The 25,508-nt window shown below is 38.8% G+C and overlaps 1 protein-coding gene across 2 annotated transcripts in view; it reads right to left on the reverse strand.

Moving 5' to 3' along the window:
* The window catches only part of ANTXR1 (ANTXR cell adhesion molecule 1), a 223,709-nt gene that overhangs the window by 166,878 nt on the left and 31,323 nt on the right, over positions 1-25,508 (reverse strand). The window lies entirely within an intron of this gene.

A 25,508-nucleotide genomic window follows, 5' to 3' on the forward strand; every position in this document is an offset into this window, starting at 1 on the left:
TTCTTTATAAGTATTTTCTTGGGCTTTCTATTTTTTTGGTACCAGAACAAGCAAAGGCTGTTTTGGAAAATGTCTTTCTCCCTGATACTTTATGTCTGGCAAGATAGGAACTCACCAGTCCCAAGCAGTGATCACAACCTCCCCATATACCACCCTTCTTGGTCAAAAGATCAAATGACTTATGGCCCCACCTCCCTACTCCCTGTCCCTTCTCTAAGCACCCACAACATTTAAGCAAACAGAACAGACGGTTCATGGGAATGGTGGGTCTGTTTTAATTCTGGGACAATAGAACTATTAATAAGGGCCTATTTTTTTTTTTTTTTTTTATGCTCTCTTAGGAACGGAAGAAAACAGGGAGAAAGATCTTTTAAAGGGGGTGATAAGAACCTCTCTGAGGACTTGGTTATTACCAAATGAAATGTTATCTTCCTGGGAAATGAGAGAGGCAGGGATTCGAATCCTATGGAGAGGCTGCTATTAAAGAGTCTCCTGTTTTCCTTGGTGGTTTCACATGTCTGCCAGTGTTCCTATGTAGAAGTGAAGGGTTTCCAGTTCACATGTCCTGTGTTTCTTGTACAATCCCTGCAAGACTTAATGATCGGCATAGAATAGATAATTTGCTGTTGAATGAATGATTCCAGCTTGGATGCATGCATGCATCCATTCATTCATTTCCACAATGATTTACTGAGCATGCACCGTGCCCCCAGCACTGCACTGGTTTGTAGGGGTAGGGGGTGGGAGAATTGGTCACAATGTCTGCTGGACTTTCTATGGCCCGGGGAATTTTCCCATACTTCATGAAGATTACTTTCTGGGATTCTGGTTGTGATGTGACATTTTGATAAGATTTGCTGATGGAAACATTAAAGGATGGACACACATAAGCATGTCAAGAAGCACTACATTCAACAAGCTTTTCTCCTAAGTATCCTAGTGATGTTCCTACTGCAAAATCCTCCTTGGGGTTATGCAATGTCTACCACATTTTCAGTCTATAAAACAATCTCCACCACCACCCCAGAATAACCCAACATCAGCTCTACATTGTCAACTTCTTGCCTCTGAGTAAAAGAGCTTCCAGTTCTGTGGAATTGAACTTTTCTCAAATGTCCGGCAGTTGTTGGCTTTGGAGCCTCAACTTATATTGTAAACACACATCACTACTTACTACTGTAGCTAATGCTGCATTTACAACATTTCCAGATGGCCTTATGGCTCCAGATGCTCACTACCAAAAACATGGAGTGAACAGAACAAAAGACCATAGATTAATTAAAGACATTTCATTGCTACTTTTGGAGTCTTGATGTTTCACAGCCAACTCTAATCATTTGTTTATAATGTATATAAATGATAGCCTCTTTGGGACTTTTACTTAAGGAGAGGCCAACATGATTAATGATACTTAGCTGCATGCTGAACCAAAGATCCTTTTCTCTCTCTCTATTTTTTAGTGAGCTATAATTTATATGCAGTAATATGTACAGATATTTATTCATTTCTTTTGTATTGTTGAATTTCTTTCCATAATGTTGTTTATAATATTTCTTCAATATCTTTTAACATCTGTAGGATCTGTTGTAACATCCTTTCTATACCAATTGCTCTATGGATTACAGTATTCATCCTTACTTTAACACAGGCTACTATAAGTTAATATTATGTCACTTCTCATATAATGAAAGAACGAACGCTTTAACATTCTGATTCCATATATCCCCTCTCATCTTTTATGTTATTACTGTAATATATCCTCTTACATATGTAATAAACTCCAAAATGCAGTTATTATATCTGTCTTAAGCAATCATCTTTTTGCAAAATTAAGAAAATATTTATTATTTCTGCTATTCCTCCTTCCTTTTTTTTGTAGATCTAGTTTACATCTGGTATCATTTTCCTTTAGCCTGAAGAATTCCTTTAGCAGTTGTTTCTTTTTGTAGTGCAGGTTTGCTGGGGATGACTTTCTCAGTTTTTTTTTTCCCCTAAAAATGTCTTAATTTTTGCCTGCAATTTTAAGGATATTTTCACTGGATATAGAATCCTAAGTTGTCGTTATTTCCTTTCACCTTTGTAAAGAAATCAGTTTGTTGTCTTCTGGATTGCATGCCTTTTGTTCTGATGAAAAGTAAGTGATTTTCATTGTTGCTCCTCTCTTTGTAATATGTCTTTTCCCTTCTCCCTGTTTTAAGATTATCTCTTTATTCTGGTTTTCAGAAATTCAACTACTTTGCACTTAGATGATGTTTTTCTTTGTATTCCTCCTGTTTGGGGGTTCTTTGAGGGTTTTAGATTCGTCTGCAGAATGTCATGTTCAGTATTCCAATTATACATATATTAGACCACTTGGTATTATCCCACAAATCATAAGGGCTGGGTCATCACCCCCCTTTGCCCCCTGATCACTTTTCTGTCTCATTCAGTTTGGATAATTTCTATTAACTTGTTTTTAAGTTCATCAATCCCTTTTCTATAGATATTGTATTTCAGTTCCATAGTTTTCACTTGGTTCTTTAGAGTTTTCTTTGTTGTTGTTGTTGTTTTTTCTTACTGATATCCTGTGTCTCCATTGTACTCACCTTTTCCTGTAAATTCTTTAACATGTTTATAATAGTTGCTTTAAATCCCTGTCTGGTAATTCCAACCACTGAATGATCTGTGGTTTGCTTCCATTACTGTGTTTTTTCTTGATTATGGGTCACATTTTCCTGCCTTTTTCCCATGCCTCATTATCTTTTTATTTGTGTTTCAGACATTGTGCATAAAAGAAAAGCAGTGGAAACTTAGGTACAATGTTGACTTATTTTGCTCGTAAGCCTTTTATCTTTGGGAGCTGGGGTGGGGTGGGGGCTGATTATTTAGATTCCTCCTTGAGTTAGGTTGAGTTTAGGCTGGGTCACAGCTTTAATTAGACTCTGTTCCCTGTTATTAGCCTAATTCTCAGACTTCTGCCCTGCCCTGCATTTGTGGTCTTTTCAGGGAGGTGGGTGCAGCTTCAGTCATTTTTGCTTGCTGTTGGATTCAACTCTGGTAGAACACCAGAATCCAAGCACCACAGTGATCCATATATAGTATTATGCAATTTCTCTTCACTTTTCAGCAACTGTTCCACTGATACTTTCTTAGAAAAAATGCAGAGGTGCAGGTGAGGGGGAGAATTGTCAGACAGAGATTTCTTTTTCACGTGGGGCTCCTTCAGATAACCCATCCCTCTCGCACACATCATTGACTGAGGTTCAGCTGACTTCTCCTCATCTCTGAAAAGTCTCCATGGCTACCCTACTTTTTTTTTTTTTTTAAAGATTTTTTAATTTATTTGACAGAGAGAAAGACAGCCAGAGAGGGAACACAAGCAGGGGGAGTGGGAGAGGGAGAAGCAGGCTTCCCCGCTGAGCGGGGAGCCCAATGCGGGGCTCAATCCCAGGACCCTGGGACCATGACCTGAGCCGAAGGCAGACGCTTAATGACTGAGCCACCCAGGCGCCCTGGCTACCCTACTTTTGCCCATACCCAGATCATATCCATCACCAAGTATGGAAGTTTCTGTAGATCTCTGCTCAGCTATAAAGGGCTTGTTTTTCTCTAATTCAGTTCATCAGTGCTTCCTGTATGTCTGTTAACCCCATAGAAACATATAGATTTTATTTTGTTGGGACTTTTCTGCTTGACCATGGGAATGAAGGTTTTTCACATTCCTCTACATCCTAACCAGAAGCAGAAATACTATCAAGCCTTTTCCTAAATATTTGTGACTACACATTTGTTTCAAGTCAGGAAGAAAAATACTAGAGGCTGATTACCAGCATATAAATATACTCTATTATCTCTCATCTTAAAAATATAAATCCTCTGTGACCCCACATCTCCCTCTAGCTATTGACCAATTTGTTTGCATTTCTCTTCACAACATAACTTCTTGAAGCGGTACTTGTATCTCCATTTCCCTGTCTTTCCTGGTGGAAACTTTCTTCAAATGTAGAGTGATCTTTGGCTGTTCATAGTGAATGAGCAAGACGGAAAGACTTGTTGGAAACTGTGTGTGCACAGTGGGGCATGCCAACTAGCAAGTGACCAGCTTTTGTCAATAGGCTTTTTTGTTGGGGACCCTCAAATATCAGTGTATTTACATTTCCTCCCTCCCCCCACCCCGAGGTATTTATTTCTACAGAAAAGGAATTTTCAAAATCTTTCCTTAGGTCTGGAATTGACAAGGAGGAGGGCTGGAAGCAGTCACATTTGTAATGCAGATATCTCCATAATCTCCCATACCTGGTGTCTGACTCTGAAACCATCCTTGTCTAATTTTGCCAGAGAGTATACTTCTCTTCTCTGGTGGAACTGGAGGAGTAATTTTCAGATGTAGTGGAGGCAGGTGTTTCTGAAGGTTGAACAGCTCCTCAGATAAACTTTTTAAAAAAATTTAATTTAATTTAATTTCTTGGTTTTATTGAAATTCAAGTTAGTTAACATATAGTGTATCATTAATTTTGGGGTAGTGATTCATCGCTGCATATAACACCCAGTGCTCGTTACAGCAAGTGTCCTTCTTAATGCCCATCATCCTATTATCCCATCCTTAGATAAACTCTTAAACAATATTCCAGTTTCCACCCTGTTAGCCCTTCCTTGTCTTCTGCGGTATCTGGCAGTGCTAGGTTTTGATCCTTACAGGGTTCTGCTAGGCTACAGGTTTCTCTTTATCATCTCCTTCTGCAGGATTATATTTGACTTTTCTCCACACTGCTTACATCATTTGCCACTCCTCTGTCCTCTTTCCGTCCTCACTTGTATAGTGTCCTTATGGCTTAAATATTTCTTAGTTTCTTCAAAGAAGGGCTTTGTGGTTTTGTTCCACATCCTCCTGGTTTTGGGGTGCTTTTTGTGACAGAAAGGGTAAAAAATATCTTTACCTCTCATTTTAAAATTAGAAGTCTTCACCTTCTAACCCATTCTGCTCTGACCTTTGTCTCTGCATCTCTGCTGGTCCCCAACCATCTCCACATTGCCAAACCAGTAATCACCTCTCTGGCTTCATCTTACTCAATATAGCCTCTTCCTCAAGTTAAAATGCTTTCTTTTCTTGATTTCCATTATGGCATGCACTCTCCTTCTCCCTCATCAGTTGTTCTTTCTCATATTTCAGTGTAGACTTTTCCTTCTCTTCTAGAACTCTAAAGATTGGAGTGCCCCAGAACTCCCTCAGACACCCCCACCCATTCCCATATTCTCAATACGCACACTGTTTTATAAGTCATTCTTCCCATGACTTTGGTGCTAATCAAGGGAGCATAGCCTTTGGAAGAGGATGACTTGGATTAAATCTTAATTCTGCCACTTCCTAGGGATGTCAACTTTAGATTTCTCAAATGTAAAAATGAAGGTGTGAAACTGTAAGATCTACCAGCTCCCTTCCAGCTCAGACTGCTGCATCTGATTTTATGTAAGGACCAAAGAATGAGCAGAAACAAAGCCTGGACATCTGTTGGGAACTAGAAAGGCCACAGTTGGCAGACAGGAGTAGTCCACAATGTGACACAGGGTCAAGTGCCGACCAGTAAGTGAAGTTCACTAAGAGGAGCCCATCAGGGAATTTCCAAGGGCTGAAGCCTAAGCTGGCATACAGGATAAGAGTGATGGTTTAATCAGAGGATAACGTGATGAATTTGTCCAAACAAGTCCTCTTTACACAACTCTGTTTTGGTTGGTTACTCATTCATGCAGTGGTTTTCACCATGCAGTTTCCTATGGTACCACTTTGCTTTTGAAACGAATCTCTGTAAGACTTTCCCATCACTAACCCTTTTCCCCAGTTGAGCCATACTCTGCAGGAGATGGGAGTGGTGGAAAGTGGGTTCTGTATTCAGGGTTTCCCAAATATGAGAACCTTCTGTTCCATGCTCCTCTTAGTTCAATAAGGATTAGGTCTCTCTGGGTGCTTGTAGTATCTAAAATAGTCAGGTTGATGTACTTGAGCCCAGTGCCACCAACCACAGTGAATATTTGTAGGGGCATAGGATAGAATGGTGCTCTGCCAAGTCCTGTGCAACGGAGACTGTGGAGCCCAGAATCACCTTCTTGGATGGAAGCTGAAAGCGGACAGCCCTAGGGGAGATAATAGACAAGCATCTTCTGTTTGGTCAGACCACATTTCTTTAGTATAAGCTGGTGGAAAGTACAGTTTTCTCCAAAGGTAAGACTTTCCTGTCACACTTTGGAGCAATATTGGGCTGGTGGTGGGAGTAGGTAGAGGTATACTATGTTCACACCAGATAACCCAACCCACAAGTCACATGTAGGCACGATCTGTGTGAAAAGACGAGTTGGAGGATCATACAAGATGTTGAGAGGCGATGAGAACTCATACATCACCGGTGGGAATGAAAATTGGCGCAGCCCCTTTGGAGAACAAGGAAATCATGCCTAGCAATTCGATCCCTAGTTGTGTATCAGAAATTCTCGCTTTTGACCCCCCAGGAGACGGGTATAAGAATGTTAATTGCAACTTTGTTTATAACAGCAAAAAGTTAGAAACAAACTAACTGTCCATGAATAAGAGAACAGATAAGTTCATGATGGTACATTATTACAACATAGTATGATGCAATGGAAAAGTATGAACCAAGTACAGCTATATGCATCTTCACAGACAAAGTCTCAAAACCATGATGTTAAGTGTAAAAAGCATATTCAAGAAAAATACATACAATATGACCATTTATTATAAAGCATAATCTGAAAAAAATATAATATATTGCTCACAGGTATACAAAAATATCCAGCATCTGTTAAGATGAAAACCCCAAATTCAGGATGGTGATTATCTCTGGTGAGGAAAAGGCAAGGCGAGGTTGTACACGGAGGTGTCAATCCCTGTAACATTTTGTTTCATAAACTTGGTGGTGGATAATGAGTCCATTCCCCTTTTTGGGGTATACTTTTGTTACATTTGAAATATAGAATAATTTAAAAAACTGTGGGGATGAGTAGCAACAGGCTGAACCTGCAGTTCATGAGGAGACCGTCAGAGCTGCTCAAGGGCAGCACGAAGTCTCAGGCTTGGCCCTAGAGGCCAAAGGGCAGTGACAGGATGGGCAGGCGGCGTTGGCTGTTTTGCTTCAGGTCTGAACACCCTACCATTCTTTGGTTCCCCTGACCACTTCTGGAGTTTGTCCTGCTGGCTTCATCCCGACAAGAATGCTTCTGCATGCTGTTCTGTCAGTTTTTATTCTTTGTATGTGCTTGCTACATGTGGGATAGTACGTGAGGAAGGGGAATAACATTTCCTGAGGATGTGGGCCATGCCAGCACCTCTGCCGGGCACTTCCCTTACATTACTTTACCACAGCCTCACGGCAGGGGCGCCTGGGTGGCTCAGTCGTTAAGCGTCTGCCTTTGGCTCAGGTCATGGTCCCAGGGTCCTGGGATCGAGCCCCGCATCGGGCTCCCTGCTCAGCGGAAAGCCTGCTTCTCCCTCTCCCACTCCCCCTGCTTGTGTTCCCTCTCTCACTGTGTCTCTTTCTGTCAAATAAATAAATAAAATCTTAAAAAAAAAAACCCACAAAAGCTTCAAGGCAACACCATATGGTGGGTGTCATTATCTTCACCACTCATTTGAGAAAACAGACTCAGAGGATTCCAGTAACAGACTGGAACCCAAGCTGATCCTGGTACAAAGTCTGTATCGTCTCTACTACATCTGTGGTGTCCAGACTTGGTATAGGACAATGTACTGGACACAAAGACACACACACACAACATATATATGTTATCTTTTTAGTCGTACTCCATAATTGGAAGAAGAACTCAACATGATTTTTCTATAAAATCAAACATTGGTATATTATTAAATAGAACACAAACACACATGTATTTTTAAGATGAAAGGATGTTGAAGAAATTTCTTGCTTTCGATGAGCGAGTCAAACTACACCTGAGGACCCCAGGAGTATACTTTTACTTTCTTCTCCTAACAGGGGTACCCCCAGAGGAAGAGCATGAGAAGTATGGGACCACGCTACTCTCACAAATCAGTCTGCTCCCAGAACAGCGGAATTGCTTCAAGGTGGGTTCTTTTTACCATCACTGAGACTCAATATAAGGAGCCCTTCGACAAACTTCCTCTAGAGACATTGCCTGTGCACGTCTGTCTGAAGGAGTCTCGCTAGAACCATTATACAAAGGGAAAAATAACTTTTCTCTGGCCTCATGCTGAAGCAGTATTTTCTACCTATAACCACTCTATTTAGGGATAGACTGGCCAAATGTTAAAAACTTTGGAGAAGGATGTGAGCCATGGAGAGCTGGGGACTCTCTGAATTGCTGAATTCCTGCGTGCCTGGCATTATTGATCTTTCCAACAGTTCTATGAGGTTAGGGACTATCCTAGTCATTTTATAGATGAAGAAGCCGGCATAGAGAGGTAAGAAACTTTCCCATGGACCCAGACCCCAGGATATTCTCTCAGTCAACAGGACAAGAGAATAAACACATGCTTCCCAACATTTCTCTTAATTTTGCCATCAAACCTTCTTGTACCTAAATAAACAGTACCTAAAAATGGAACAAATCCAGGTTCTTTCAAACACGAAGCATCTGAAGATTCATTTCTTCTCTTGTTATTTTTAAATTTAGAAAAGGCTTTTAGAACTATGTCTCTCAGTAATGACAGCCTGTAATCGTTCTGCTCCAGGAATCAAGCGATGTGTTCAGAATATGTCATTTTCCCTTGTGGCACTAACGGCAAAAGCACACTCTGAACCCAATCCAAGGATGGCTGAGGGGGATGGACAAGTGCGGTCTCTTGGTCTCCACCCAGCAGTCTGAGCCAAGCATTCTTGGCTTTCCCTCCAACTCCTTAAGCAACAGGCAAGATACTTAACCTCTTAACCCCATCTGTGAAATGCTGATGCTACCTCTTTACCTCTTTGTGAGGAGTGTTTCCAAGCTGAAGTTGTTAAGAGGTCCTGAAGATAAAATGTGTGGAGGGCATATGCTTTCAGAGAAGTGTTTTCTGGAAGTCTGAGGGTTTGGGGTGGTGAATTGTGGATGATAGGATTTGTTTTTAACTAAAAACTGTATATAATTGTAAAGTTGTGGGAAACCCTATAGGATAGTGATTAAAAGTGTGGACACTGGGGCCATCATACCTGGGTTCAAATGCAAATTTTTGCACTTTTACAGCAGAGTGGCTTTGTGCCTTCTTTGACTCAGTATCCCCATCTATATAATACATATAATAAATAATTCTCATAACAATCTTACAAGGTAGGTATTATTAATTTTCTCTTATTATAGTTGAGAAAAGTATTCTAGGTTATTGGTACATTATAAGCCTTTAATAAAAGATTGTATATAGACAAAAAGTATGTGTACTTATGCATTTGCACATATACATAGTGGTTGCTTCCATTTTAGTATTCCCCAGATAGGAAACAAAAACAGCAGTATGCATATAGATGCAGTAAATAGGGTAGATTAAGTAATGTAATAGAAAAAAAATCACTAGATTTAAAATTTTTAACTTTGTGAGTTAAAAAAATTCTACCACCACTGACAACTTGTATGAACTTGGGCAAATAATTCAATCTCTCTGAGAATAATTTTCCTTAGCAGTAAAATGAGGCCAGGGAGAGGGTTGGATAAGACATAATAATTCTTTGACTCATGGTTGTTCTGTTATGCTTTGTTTTTTAAACTTGCAAAGTTTAGAAGTAAGGCAAGATTTCCAGGTGAAAACAGTGATCTGGGTCCACATATTTTAACTTCCCCCTTTTTCTCCATAATGCTATAGAAACAGCTAAAACTACTATAACAGGGGAAAATGTTTTTCCCTGCTGGAAAATAGGTAAGAGTGCCGTACACCTGCCAGACACTTGGGATAATTCCTGTGAGAAGCATAGCTGCTGAGATCAGGCTGAGGAAGGACCTAGCAGCCTGTAATTCTAGGACATGAGGAGAAAAGTCCGGGGTTGGTGGTGGGTTCATTTCTTAACACAGCGATCCAGCACCTACACCTGACCATCTTCTTGTGGCTTCAGCTTCTTCCTTACCTTGGACACACTACTAGGTCTCTACCATTTCCAAGCAAAAATTATACTACATCTAAATTTTCCCACAGTCCTTAGCCTGGGATCTTTACATTTTCAACAAAGATTTTTTGTGATCCCTGACAGAACTCACCCCAAATCCCAGTACTAAAAAACTTAGTTGTTCCTTTTTTGAGTCACTATGTTAAGGAAAATCTCAGAAGTTGGGAAGAAGAGGACCAATTTGAGGAATTTGAGGAAATTTCCCGTTTGAAGCAAACTCTTATAAAAAATAGGGAGCACATAAAGCAATTGCAATTCATATTCATGATGAAGATATTCCATCTCTAACACAATAGCAGGGTGCCACACACATACACAAAAGGAAAAATTTAGGATCAGGAAAATATTCATAGGGTTGAAAGGTATTATCTGTCAGTTAAAAAATGCAATGGCACTGAAAACAATAAATGAAAGATGAAAGAAATTTTAAAAAGCATAAATAAATGAAAAGACAGCCTGTATTCATGGATCAGAAGCCTTAAAATTGTTAAGATGACAATATTACCCAAAGTGATCTACAGATTCAACGCAATCCCTATCAAAATGCCAGCGGCTTTTTTTTTCCTTCAGAAATAGAAAAGCTTATCCTAACATTTATATGGAATCTCAAAGGACACCAAATAGCCAAAACACTCTTGAAAAAGGACTAAAGTTGGAAGACTCACACTGCCTGGTTTCAAAACTTATTACAAAGTCACACTAATCAAAACAGAGTGGTACTGGGATAAGGATAGATGTTTAGAGGGCCCAGAAAGAAAACTTTGCATGTACAGTCAAGAATTTTCAAGAAGGGTGCTAACCATTTAATGGGGATAAGACAATCTTTTTAATAGGTGGGCTGGAAAAACTGGATATCCATTTGCAATAGGATGAAGTTGGGCCCTTTTTAAAAGCTAATACAAAAATTAACTCCAAGTGGATCAATGACCTAACTGTGAGAGTTGAAACTAGAACACTGTTAGAAAAATCATAGAGGAAAAGCTTCAAGTGGTTGGATTTGGCAATTATTTCTTGGGAGATGACACCAAAAGCGTGGGCAACAAATAACAAAATAGATAAATTGGACTCATCAAAATTAAAAATTTTGTTCATCAAAGGGCACTATTAACAGAGGGAAAAAGTAATCCACAAAATGGGAGAAAATATTTGCAAATCATATAGCTCATAAGGGATTACTATCCAGAATATATAAAGAACTCTTAGATCTTAACAACTACAATAAAAAACAACCTAATTAAAAAATGGGCAAAGGACTTGAATAGATATTTCTCCAAAAAAGATACACAAATGTGCCAATGAGCACATGAAAAGATGCTCAATATCACTAACCATTAGGGAAATACAAATCGAAACCACAATGAAATACCATTTCACATCCATTAGAATGACTGTTATTTAAAAAAAAAAAAACAAACCTACAAAAAAAACCCAGAAACTAACCCAAATGTCCACTGACAGATGAATGGATAAACAAATTGTGGTATATACATACAAGGGAATATTATTCTGCCTTAAAAAAGGAATGAAATTTTGACATATGCTACAACATGGATGGACCTTGGAAACATGCTAAGCGAAATAAGCCAGATACAAAAGAATAAATATTATATAATTCCACTTATATGAGGTACCTAGAATAAACAAATCCATAGAGACAGAAAGTAGAATAGAGGTTACCAGGGGCTGGGGGCAGTTTTAGTTTGGGATGATGAAGAAGTTCTGGAGACGGCTAGTCGTGTGATTGTTGCTCAATGTGAAGCTACTGAATTGTATGCTTAAAAATGGTTAAAATGATAAGTTTTATGGTGTGTATATTTTATCACAGTAAAAAATTTCAATAGAAGCTGCAAACAGTAAGTTGAATACAAACAAAATAATTAAACATTGGTGAATTACAGGACAAGAGTGAAACATTCTCCAAGAACTCAAAGAAAAATGATAAAGGTTAAAAAATAAGAGTAAGAATTTAGAATATAAAAAAGAGTTTGGAATAGATTTAAGAATCAAATGGACAGAAGAAAAGGAATAATAAAAGAAGTAATAGAAAAATATTTCTTCGGCTGAAGATATTTGTTATCAGGTGGAAAGGCTCAAATCCTATACAAAGTATTATACAAAATCAATGAAGGAATCCACACCTAGATATATTCTCTTGACTTAATTTTTTTAATACCAAGGACAAGGAAAATTTTTTTTACAAGTATCCAGAAGGAGAAAACAGGCTACTCACAAAGGAGAAATGTACTAAATTGGCATTTTTCTGTATGCAATAGAGAATAGAATATATACAAGGTGGCACTGTGTCATTTTCCAGTAAATTTAGAGGAAAAGGTAGTCAGGGTATAAGAATTTTATATTCAATTAAAATATTTACCTGGAGGTGAACAACAACAATTCTCAAATAAGTTCAGCCTTACAAATTTTAATATTCACATACCTTTCAGTAAAATTTTACCTGAAAAAAGACTCAGTCAACTAAGAAATTAAAAACTAAATAAAATAAAAACTTCAAGTGCTGGAAAAGAAATATGTATGTGTACGTGTGTGTACTTATGAGACATAATGCAAATAATTCTTAAAAAATTCAGCAAGGAGATTAAATGATATTACTTAATTCTTGCCACTATAAAGACAAGCAAAATTCATTGGGAACTGTTACTAGAATAAAAATGAAATTATACTTTTTCAAATTATACTTTTCAAATCATTGGTGGAAAATTAAAATATCAAAGAAGGGTAAAAGATAAATGGGTGGACACAGATATAGCAGGAAAATATTTTTAGAAATTTAAGTTCATAATATTTTTTTGACAAAGGACTTAAAAATCATGGAAGGTAACGGAAAGGTTATTTTATGTTGATTAGAAGTATAGTCCATAATGAAAATCCATGTGAACTAAACAATATGGCATAAATTATAAAGCAGTGTGTTGGAGATTCACATAAAACAGTTATGGTGGAAAGTTTAAAAAATACCTCACTGTCTTCACAGATCAAGTAAACAAAAACATAAGATATTTGATAAATTTAATCAATATATTTCTTTATTGTCCAACATTCATGGATGATAAATAAAATTTAATCACACACTAGTCCACCAACAAAAATTCATAAATTTTAAGATTTTTAAAAAATTTATTTATTTGAGAGAGAGAGAGAAAGCAAGAGACTGAGCAGGAGTGGAGGGGGAGGGGCAGAAAGAGAGGGAGAAGCAGACTCCCCACTGAGCAGGGAGCCCGATGCAGGGCTCGATCTCAGGACCCTGGTATCATGACCTGAGCTGAAGGCAGATACTTAACTGACTGAGCCACCCGGGTGCCCACCAAATCAATAAATTTTAAAAGTAGAAATTATATAAACCAGTAATTTAGAAAATACAACAGAAAAAACTCATTCACAATGGAAGGAAAACTTAAAAATGCCTAGGAAAAAACTTAATGAACACTGTATGAGATTGATTTGAAGAAAACAACAAAACCTTAGTAAGAGACATAAGTGAAGGGATATATCCTTAGATAAGAAAATACATACAGTAAAACTGTAATGCCATTTTGCTAAGGTGATTCTGCACTTTCCATACAATTCAAGTGAAAATCCCAAGAATATTGTGGTACATTAAACAAATTATTTAAAATGACCATGGTAGGGAAAAAAAAGAAAAAAAAAAAAACACTACTAAAGACCAGGGGGATTTTCACTCAAGATCAGAAGTGAAGAAGGACTGGTCTTCCAGATGCCAAAACTAATAAAAATAGTGTGGCCCTAGCTAGGAACAGACAGAAATGCAGTGTATCAACATAGAAAACACAGCAATGGATCCAAGTCTATGAAATAGTATAATTTTTCAAATTGGTAGTAAATGATTATTCAGTAAATGATGGAAAAACTGGCTAAGGTCTTAGAAGAAAAGGATGGATCTTGGCCCTATACCTTACATCAGACTAATTTCTAGAAGTAATGATCTACATGTAAAAAAAAAAAAAAAGTATAAAAAATACTGTAGGTGAAAGTATTCATAAAAAGGACAATAGCAGTCCAGTCATAATTATGAATACTGATGCTAAATTTCTGAATAAAATGCAGAAAAGAGTTCAACTCTACATTAAAATAATAATATATGACAACCAAGTGTAACCAGAAATACAAGAATGATCCAATATTAAAAAATCTTTTTAATGCATTTCACTGTGTTAGTAGGTCAAAGAAAAAAATATCATCTTAATAGATGCCAAAAATTCATTTGATTAAATTGAGTATCTATTCTTGATTTCTTTTAAAGGAAGAGTTGGACTTCCTTGAGATGATCTCATTTCCAAATGATGAAATATCTGAAGTATTTAAAGTAAGATCAGGAAAAAGACTATCCAGGGAGTACTCAGGGAATCATATGCAGTAGTTAATACTAACATAATGTATCCTAACAGTACTTAAATTAACATTGGATCCTTTATTACGCTGATGTGTTACAATTTGTCAACTGTTTTGCAAACCGATGAAGTTAAGAAATCTTGGAAGAGCAACATGATATAATGCAGAACACATGAGTTGGACCAAACCCAGAAACCAGAATCAGAATCAGAATACTAATTCTCCCATTTTTGTTATTTGACCGTTGCAAGTTCTCTGAACTCAGATTCTCAGTGTCCCTTATCTATAAAATGGAAGTAATAGGCAAGATGGAGTAAACTTGCTACTGGTTATCTCTCCTGGTGATTATTAGAGAAACTCTGGACAAAAAAAAAAGCCAACACATAAGGACTCTAAAAAGTAAACAAAAGCAGATGAGTTGCGCAGGGTAGTTAAAACCTGAGAAGTAGAGAAATAGGCAAGATGGCGGAGGAGTAGGAGACCTGGATTTCGTCTCCTCTCAGGAATTCAGCTGGATAGGGATCAAACCATTCTGAACACCTACGAACTCAACAGGAGATCGAAGAAAAGAATAGCAACAACTCTCTGAACAGAAAAGCGACCACTTTCTGGAAGGTAGGACGTGCGGAGAAGTGAATCCGAGGCGATATTCGGGAGGATAGACGGCGGGGGAGGGGCCTCCGTCGGCCGCTTCTGGCAAGTGATAGAGCCGCGGAGCACAAAATCGGAACTTTTAGAAGTCTGCTCCGCTGAGGGACGTCACTCTGGTGGCGAAGTGGGGGGTGGAACCCTCGCGGGACAGTGTGGTCTCAGGACCCTCGGGGTCACAGAAAGACCGGGGGTGCCTGAGTGCGGCAGAGCTCCCAGGTATCGGAGCAGGGAAGCCGGCTGCGGAGACGGAGCCCAGGCGCGGGCTCTCAGCTCGGGGTTGCTATAAACCGTGATCCGCGGCACAGTCGGGCCACTGCTCCTCCAGCAGGGACCCAACAAGCGGCAGATCCGGGGAGACTCACCTTCTTCCCCCGGGAGGAGAGGTGCGGGAGCGCACCGCGGGGATCTGCTGGGTTTGGAGACTCCACCCGGGGTAGGGTGCCAGATAGAAAGGCGCGGTCACAGGCTGGGTGAGCGCGGAGTGTGGCCGGAGGCCGGGGAGACGGGAGTGACTGACTGCTTTTCTCTGGGGGCTCGCTGAGGAGCGGGACCCCGAGTTCTCGGCTCCGCCGGGGCAGAGACTGGGAGGCCGCCATTTTCACTCTCCGCCTCCAAAGCTGGACGGAAAGCTTGCAGGGAACAAAAGCTCCGGAGAGCAAACCCGAGCAGATTACCTAGCCCGGACTGGCAAGGGCGGGGCAATTTCGCCTCCGGCAAAGACATTTGGGAACCACAGCAACAGGCCCCTCCCCCAGAAGATCAGCGAGAACAGCCAGCCAAGACCAAGTTTACCGATCAATGAGAACGGCAGAACTCCAGCGCTAGGGGAATACTGCACATAGAATCCATGGCTTTTTTACCATGATTCTTTAGTCTTTCAAAGTTAATTATTTTTTTTAACTGTCTTTTTTTCTTTTTTCTTTTTTTCTTTTTTTTTGAATTTTTCTTTTTCCCTTTTTCAACCAACATCTTATCAATCCCTTTTTTAAAAAAAAAATTTTTATTTTTCATTTTTAAAGTCATATTCTAACCCTTCATAGTAGTTACCTGTATTTTTGGCATATATATATATATATATATATATATAAGTTGTTCTCTCTTTAAAATCTTGAGATAGTTTCTTCTAACAGATCAAAATATACTCTAAATCTCTAGTGTATGGTTTTTTTCTACTCCCCTGCCTGATCACATTCTCTCCCTTTTTTCTTTCTTCTTCTTTTTTTTTTAATCCTCTTCTTTCTTTTTTCAAACAACTTATGAAATCCTTTTTAAAAATTTTTTATAATTTCCATCTTTACAGTCATATTCCATCCCTTCATCATATCAACCCTTATTTTTGTACATATATAAGTTTTTCTTTCTTTAAAATTTTGGGAGGGACTTTCTTTTAACAGACCAAAATACACCCAAAATCTAGTGTGTGGCACTGATCTATAAACCAGCCTGATCATATTTGATCACATTCTGTTTTTGTTTTGTTTTGTTTTGTTCTGCTTTTGTTTGTTTTTATCTTTTTCTTTTTCTTTTTTCTTTTTTTCTTTCTTTTTCTTTTTTCTCTCTTTCCCTTTCTTTTCCCACTGCTTCAGGTCTTTTCTGATTTGTTTAGAGTATATTTTCTGGGGACGTTGTTACCCTGCTAGCATTTTGTTCTCTCATTCATCTATTCTCCTCTGCACAAAATGACAAGATGGAAAAAATCACCTCAACAAAAAGAACAAGAGGTAGTACCGACTGCCAGGGACCTACTCAATACGGACATTAGTACGATGTCAGATCTAGAGTTCAGAATCATCACTTTAAAGATACTAGCTGGGCTTGAAAAAAGCATGGAAGTTATTAGAGAAACCCTTTCTGGAGAAGTAAAAGAACAAAAATCGAACCAAGTAGAAATCAAAAAGGCTATTAATGAGGTGCAATCAAATATGGGGGCTCTAACTGCTAGGATAAATGAGGCAGAAGAAAGAATCAGTGAGATAGAAGACCAAATGATGGAAAATAAAGAAGCTGAGAAAAAGAGAGATAAACAACTACTGGATCACGAGGGCAGAATTCGAGAGATAAACGATACCATAAGATGAAACAACATTAGAATAATTGGGATCCCAGAAGAAGAAGAAAGAGAGAGGGGGGCAGAAGGTATAATGGAGCAAATTATAGCAGAGAACTTCCCTAATTTGGGGAAGGAAACAGGCATCAAAATCCAGGAAGCACAGAGAACCCCTCTCAAAATCAATAAAAATAGGTCAACACCCCGACATCTAATAGTAAAACTTACGAGTCTCAGAGACAAAGAGAAAATCCTGAAAGCAGCTCGGGAGAAGAGATATGTAACCTACAATGGTAGAAACATTAGATTGGCAACAGACTTATCCACAGAGACCTGGCAGGCCAGAAAGGACTGGCAGGACATATTCAGAGCACTAAATGAGAAAAATATGCAGCCAAGAATACTATATCCAGCTAGGCTGTCATTGAAAATTGAAGGAGAGATAAAAAGCTTCCAGGACAAACAAAAACTAAAGGAATTTGCAAACACGAAACCAGCCCTACAAGAGATATTGAAAGGGGTCCTCTAAGCAAAGAGAGAGCCTAAAAGCAACATAGACCAGAAAGGAACACAAACAATATACAGTAACAGTCACTTTACAGGCAATACAATGGCACTAAATTCCTATCTTTCAATAGTTACCCTGAATGTAAATGGGCTAAATGCCCCAATCAAAAGACACAGGCTATCAGATTGGATTAAAAAAGAAGACCCATCGATATGCTGTCTGCAAGAGACTCATTTTAGACCCAAAGACACCCCCAGATTGAAAGTGAGGGGGTGGAAAACCATTTACCATGCTAATGGACACCAAAAGAAAGCTGGGGTGGCAATCCTTATATCAGACAAATTAGATTTTAAACCAAAGACTGTAATAAGAGATGAGGAAGGACACTATATCATACTTAAAGGGTCTATCCAACAAGAAGATCTAACAATTGTAAATATCTATGCCCCTAACATGGGAGCAGCCAATTATATAAGGCAATTAATAACAAAAGCAAAGAAACACATTGACAACAATACAATAATAGTGGGGGACTTTAACACCCCCCTCACTGAAATGGACAGATTGTCTAAGCAAAAGATCAACAAGGAAATAAAGACTTTAAATGACACACTGGACCAAATGGACTTCACAGACATATTCAGAACATTCCATCCCAAAGCAACGGAATACACATTCTTCTCTAGTCCCCATGGAACATTCTCCAGAATAGATCACATCCTAGGTCATAAATCAGGTCTCAACCGGTACCAGAAGATTGGGATCATCCCCTGCCTATTTTCAGACCACAATGCTTTGAAACTAGAACTCAATCACAAGAGGAAAGTCAGAAAGAACTCAAATACATGGAGGCTAAAGAGCATCCTACTGAAGAATGAATGGGTCAGCCAGGAAATTAAAGAAGAATTAAAAAAATTCATGGAAACCAATGAAAATGAAAACACAACTATTCAAAATCTTTCGGATACAGCAAAGGCAGTCCTAAGAGGAAAGTATATAGCAATACAAGCCTTTCTCAAGAAACAAGAAAGGTCTCAAGTACACAACCTAACCCTACACCTAAAGGAGCTGGAGAAAGAACAGCAAATAAAGCCTAAACCCAGCAGGAGAAGAGAAATAATAAAGATCAGAGCAGAAATCAATGAAATAGAAACCAAAAGAACAGTAGAACAGATCAATGAAACTAGGTGATGGTTCTTTGAAAGAATAAGATTGATAAACCCCTGGCCAGACTTATCAAAAAGAAAAGAGAAATGACCCAAATCAACAAAATCATGAATGAAAGAGGAGAAATCACAACCAACACCAAAGAAATACAAACAATTATAAGAACATATTATGAGCAACTCTATGCCAGCAAATTAGATAACCTGGAAGTAATGGATGCATTCCTAGAGATGTATCAACTACCAAAACTGAACCAGGAAGAAATAGAAAACCTGAACAGACCTATAACCACTAAGGAAATAGAAGCAGTCATCAAAAATCTCCCAAAACACAAAAGCCCAGGGCCAGATGGCTTCCCAGGGGAATTCTACCAAACATTTCAAGAAGAATTAATACCTATCCTTCTGAAACTGTTCCAAAAAATAGAAATGGAAGGAAAACTTCCAAACTCATTTTATGAGGCCAGCATTACCTTGATCCCAAAACCAGACAAAGACCCCATCAAAAAGGAGAATTACAGACCAATATCCCTGATGAACATGGATGCAAAAATTCTCACCAAAATACTAGCCAATAGGATCCAACAGTACATTAAAAGGATTATTCACCACGACCAAGTCGGATTTATCCCTGGGCTGCAAGGTTGGTTCAACATCCGCAAATCAATCAACGTGATACAATACATTAACAAAAGAAAGAACAAGAATCATATGATCCTCTCAATAGATGCAGAAAAAGCATTTGACAAAGTACAGCATCCTTTCTTGATCAAAACTCTTCAGAGTATAGGGATAGAGGGTACATACCTCAATATCATAAAAGCCATCTATGAAAAACCTACAGCGAACATCATTCTCAATGGGGAAAAACTGAGAGCTTTCCCCCTAAGGTCAGGAACGCGGCAGGGATGTCCACTATCACCACTGCTATTCAACATAGTATTGGAAGTCCTAGCCACAGCAATCAGACAACAAAAAGAAATCAAAGGCATCCAAATTGGCAAAGAAGAAGTCAAACTCTCACTCTTTGCAGATGATATGATACTTTATGTGGAAAATCCCAAAGACTCCACCCCAAAACTGCTAGAACTCATACAGGAATTCAGTAAAGTGGCAGGATATAAAATCAATGCACAGAAGTCAGTGGCATTCCTATACACCAACAACAAGTCAGAAGAAAGAGAAATTAAGGAGTCGATCCCATTTACAATTGCACCCAAAACCATAAGATACCTAGGAATAAATCTAACCAAAGAGGCAAAGGATCTGTACTCAGAAAACTATAAAATACTCATGAAAGAAATTGAGGAAGACACAAAGAAATGGAAAAACGTTCCATGCTCATGGATTGGAAGAACAAATATTGTGAAGATGTCAATCCTACCTAGAGCAATCTACACATTCAATGCAATCCCCATCAAAATACCATCCACTTTCTTCAAAGAAATGGAACAAATAATCCTAAAATTTGTATAGAACCAGAAAAGACCCCGCATAGCCAGAGGAATGTTGAAAAAGAAAAGCAAAGCTGGTGGCATCACAATTCCAGACTTCCAGCTCTACTACAAAGCTGTCATCATCAAGACAGTATGGTACTGGCACAAAAACAGACACATAGATCAATGGAACAGAATAGAGAGCCCAGAAATGGACCCTCAACTATATGGTCAACTAATCTTTGACAAAGCAGGAAAGAATGTCCAATGGAAAAAAGACAGTCTCTTCAACAAATGGTGTTGGGAAAATTGGACAGCCACATGCAGAAGAATGAAACTGGACCATTTCCTTACACCACAGACAAAAATAGACTCCAAATGGTTGAAAGACCTCAATGTGAGACAGGAGTCCATCCAAATCCTAAAGGAGAACACAGGCAGCAACCTCTTTGACCTCAGCCGCAGCAACTTCTTCCTAGAAACATCGCCAAAGGCAAGGGAAGCAAGGGCAAAAATGAACTATTGGGACTTCATCAAGATAAAAAGCTTTTGCAAAGCAAAGGAAACAGTCAACAAAACCAAAAGACAACTGACAGAATGGGAGAAGATATTTGCAAATGACACATCAGATAAAGGGCTAGTATCCAAAATCTATAAAGAACTCATCAAACTCAACACCAAAAGAACAAAGAATCCAATCAAGAAATGGGCAGAAGACATGAACAGACATTTTTCCAAAGAAGACATCCAAACGGCCAACAGACACATGAAAAAGTGTTCAATATCGCTTGGCATCAGGGAAATCCAAATCAAAACCTCAATGAGATACCACCTCACACCAGTCAGAATGGCTAAAATTAACAAGTCAGGAAATGACAGATGTTGGCGGGGATGCGGAGAAAGGGGAACCCTCCTACACTGTTGGTGGGAATGCAAGCTGGTGCAGCCACTCTGGAAAACAGTATGGAGGTTCCTCAAAAAGTTGAAAATAGAGCTACCATAGGATCCAGCAATTGCACTACTGGGTATTTACCCCAAAGATACAAAAGTAGGGACCCGAAAGGCTACGTGCACCCCGATGTTTATAGCAGCAATGTCCACAATAGCCAAACTGTGGAAAGAGCCAAGATGTCCATCAACAGATGAATGGATAAAGAAGATGTGGTATATATATACAATGGAATATTATGCAGCCATCAAAAGGAATAAGATCTTGCCATTTGCAACGACGTGGATGGAACTGGAGGGTATTATGCTGAGAGAAATAAGTCAAACAGAGAAAGACATGTATCATATGACCTCACTGATATGAGGAATTCTTAATCTCAGGAAACAAACTGAGGGTTGCTGGAGTGGGGGGTGGGGTGGGAGGGATGGGGTGACTGGGTGATGGACACTGGGGAGGGTATGTGTTCTGGTAAGTGCTGTGAATTGTGCAAGACTGTTGAATCTCAGATCTGTACCTCTGAAACAAATAATGCAATATATGTTAAGAAAGAAAAAAAGAAGAAGAAGAATGTAGCAGGAGGGGAAGAATGAAGGGGGGGAAATCGGAGGGGGAGAAGAACCATGAGAGACAATGGACTCTGAAAAACAAACTGAGGGTTCTAGAGGGGAGGGGGGGTGGGAGGATGGGTTAGCCTGGTGATGGGTATTGAGGAGGGCACGTTCTGCATGGAGCACTGGGTGTTATGCACAAACAATGAATCATGGAACACTATATCTAAAACTAATGATGTAATGTATGGGGATTAACATAACAATAAAAAAATTAAAAAAAAAAAAAAAAAACCTGAGAAGTAACCCAGATAAGGATGGATTCCATATTTCTCCCCCTCTTTTCTTTCAGGGCTTTAACCTGAGGGTGGGTCTCAGTCACATGGTAGTGGCCTGGGAGGTTACCATATCTCAGGCCCCTGGGAAAGGGAGCCCTTGGGGTTCAAAGAATGTGGAGAGAATCCCCACTTTCATTTCTCTTTGATTACTCCTGCCTTTGCCCCATGGGTGACCTCAGTAGAGAACGGCACAAAGCAGTGTAGTGGCCAAACTCCAAGAGAAACACCATTCTTCTTGCTAGCGGACTTGCAAAGGGCAGCCTAAGTGGGAAACATAGTGTGTGGGGAATCCTGCAGGATACAGAACTGGAGAAGGGGGTCCCAGTAATTCTGTGAAGCTGTGTAAGTCCCAGGCTCATCTCTGAGCTGCACGTGCATAGGGCAGACTCAAAGCAGCTTAGCAAAGGCTTTCAAAACGAACTGAAATAAAAACCACCACCCACAGAAGAGATAGAACTTGTGGTCTGAACCTAGTTCAAGTAGAGAAGAAAGATTAATATTCTCCAGAGGATTTGAAGATGCCTGAACAACCTAGTATTAAAAACTTCTAGAATATAGTCTAAAATTACTCGATGTACAAACACCTAGAAAATGTGACCAATTCTCATGAGAGAAGGTAATTAAGATGCCAATCCTGAGCTTATGGAATTGTCGGGCAAAGAATTTAAAGCATATAAATATGCTTTATGAATTTATTTTATAGTGTTTATATATTACATTTCTACTATATTTCTACTAGTATTATCTATTATATTTCTATATATTCTACTATAATTACATTACATATAGTTAATCCAATATATTTATCTCATATGTAATCTCATTACATATTTAATTATATTATATAAAATATATTTAATTTTATGTTATATCTTATATACTGTATATTTACATATATATTTAAATATTTATATATTTATCTTATAACTATACTCCATGAGGTAAAGGTAAATACACTTGAAATAAATGGAAAGATAGATGACCTCAGCAGAGGAATAAAAATTTTAAAAAGAACAAAATAGATATTTTAGGACTGAAAATCACAGTATCTGCAATAAAAAATCCAATGGATGAGCTCAATGGCAGGATGGGGATGGCAGAGGAAGGAGTCAGGGAACATGAAGATAGATCAATAGAGATGATCTAATCTGAAAAACAGAAAGAGGAAAGATTGGAAAAGAATTGAGCGACCTTCAGACACATGTGGAATCATACCAAAAGGTCTAAATCTGTGTCATTGGAATCCCAGAAAGAGAGGACAAAATGACTAGTACAGAAAAAATAGTTTAGAAATATGGCTGCAAATTCCTCAAATTTGGTGAAAGACAAATTTATAGATTCAAGAAGCTCAGCAAAGCCAAAATAGGATAAACTCAAAGAAAACCATGCCTAGATAGATCCTAGCCAACCTGCTGAGAGCTAAAGATAAAGAAAAAAATCTTGAAAGCAGATAGCGAAAAATGGCATATTCCATATAAAACAATGAGACCCCACTGGAAATTGAAATTATAATGGTTATATGGAGATACATGAGAAATGATATGTAAGGTGCTTAGCAGATAAAAGACACAGATGGTAGGTATTATTATTCTGATTGTAATTCCTTTACTACATCTCAACACACCATATTTATTTTCTGTTCTATTTCTTCAAGCTTCTCGTGGTTTTCTTTATGTGGATTTGATCCCAAGAGCTGGATGCAAATATTCCTTTGATAGTATTTCTTTTGGTTTACCCACAATCTTTTGCTCTTGTTGAAACGAGAGTCTCTGTGAATTCATGTCCTGTTTTTGAACACCTTTTTTTTAACTTACACTGTGTCCTCACTTATTACATCCGTACAATAACAAATCTTTTACTCTCTTATAGGGATATTGTGAAGATCAAATGAGATATGGAGAAAAACATAAAAATTCCTGTGACCAACTAAAACACTGGAAGTCATATCTTTCAGAAATAGTACCAGCTTGGAAGTTCTGAAAGCCTAATTCTTTTAGCCAATCTCATGAGAAAGTATTTCAGAGAGGGAAGGCTCATCCACATTTCTCCTGGGCTGAGAAGGTTGGGGAAGTGTCAGTAAACCGTTCATGCTTTGCCAGCTGACCCAGAGGTAAGGCCAAGCAGTCACCGTGTGAAACCCATACAGCCTTTAGCAAGGCATTTTTCGCTGTTTGATGCATATTTAGCCCTTAAATATTAAATACTGCTTCCTGCAAAGTGGAGATTCTAATCTCTGTCTTCTCCTTGGTATGGGAAACTAGGAGTAGTGAAGTTAAGGCATAAAACAGTAGATTCAAAGTCGGATTCAGATGACTAATTTGAACTAGCATAACCAAAACGAGACTGAAAGCCCCGGCATTTTAACAGTGTTTATAAATCTGTGACCCCCTCTGCCCTCCCCACTTCCCAGAGGCCGTGAGCAGTAGCACACAAAATACCCACAAAGGATGTAAGATCTAGGTCTCTGGGCCAAACTCAAGCATGAAACAAGTGGAGTCAGCAAGGAGCAGCACCAGGCAGCCTGGGTTGTAGGAGGATGTGAAGAATGGGAGAGAGGGTTTTCTCGGAACAAAAGGCATCTCTGCATAAAGGATGTCATCATGTAAAGACAGAGAGAGGAGGAATCTTCCATATAGCCCATAAGCCAGAGACACTGTCTCAGAGCTTCTTAAAATCCTTGGCCAATATTGAAGGAAAGTCTCATAACTCTCCCGGGCTTTATGATTCTCTGTGTAATAACAGAAGGCAGCAAGGTACAATGGCAAGAATGTGGAGGCTGCATCTAGTGTGGGTTCTGCTTGGCATCCTTAGGAACATGATATGGCCTCAGTTTCTACTTCCGTTAATAGGAAATGAGAAACCCCTGTTTTTAAAATGGGGTTTCTGTGCATCGCAAATGGCATGTGTGAATAAAAGATACTGCTAAAGGAGAAACAGGACTTGGAAACTTCTATATGGTACAGAGTATTCTTTTTGTTACACACAGGAAACAAAAACGTGGAGAAAAATGGGGACTAGCTCAGATTTGCTGTGTTGGTGCAAAATCCAGAAAACCTTACTCCATCTTGTTGGTCCTACTCTGCTCTCTAGAAGAAGAAAGTCTCCCTGTCCTCCCTGTGCTTGCCCCTCCTCCATTCCTTTTCCTTATGTGTCCATACGCAAGTCTGCCAACAGTCCCACATGTGTCCCCACCCCCGGCCCCCACCTACCATAGCACTTTGTAAAAAGTGGACAGAGTCCTTAACTCAGGAAAACTGTTACCTCCACTCCCAATACACCGTCCTAACTATGAACAAATGGCATGTCTCGATTTTTGCTAGCTTTCATGGGTAAGTGGTAAAATCCAAAATAATATTTTTGTTCAGTTAGGTCTAAGTAATCCTTTTAGGTCAACAACAGTTTT

Source organism: Halichoerus grypus, chromosome 10 (genome assembly GCF_964656455.1).
Source record: "Halichoerus grypus chromosome 10, mHalGry1.hap1.1, whole genome shotgun sequence".
NCBI lineage: Eukaryota > Metazoa > Chordata > Mammalia > Carnivora > Phocidae > Halichoerus > Halichoerus grypus.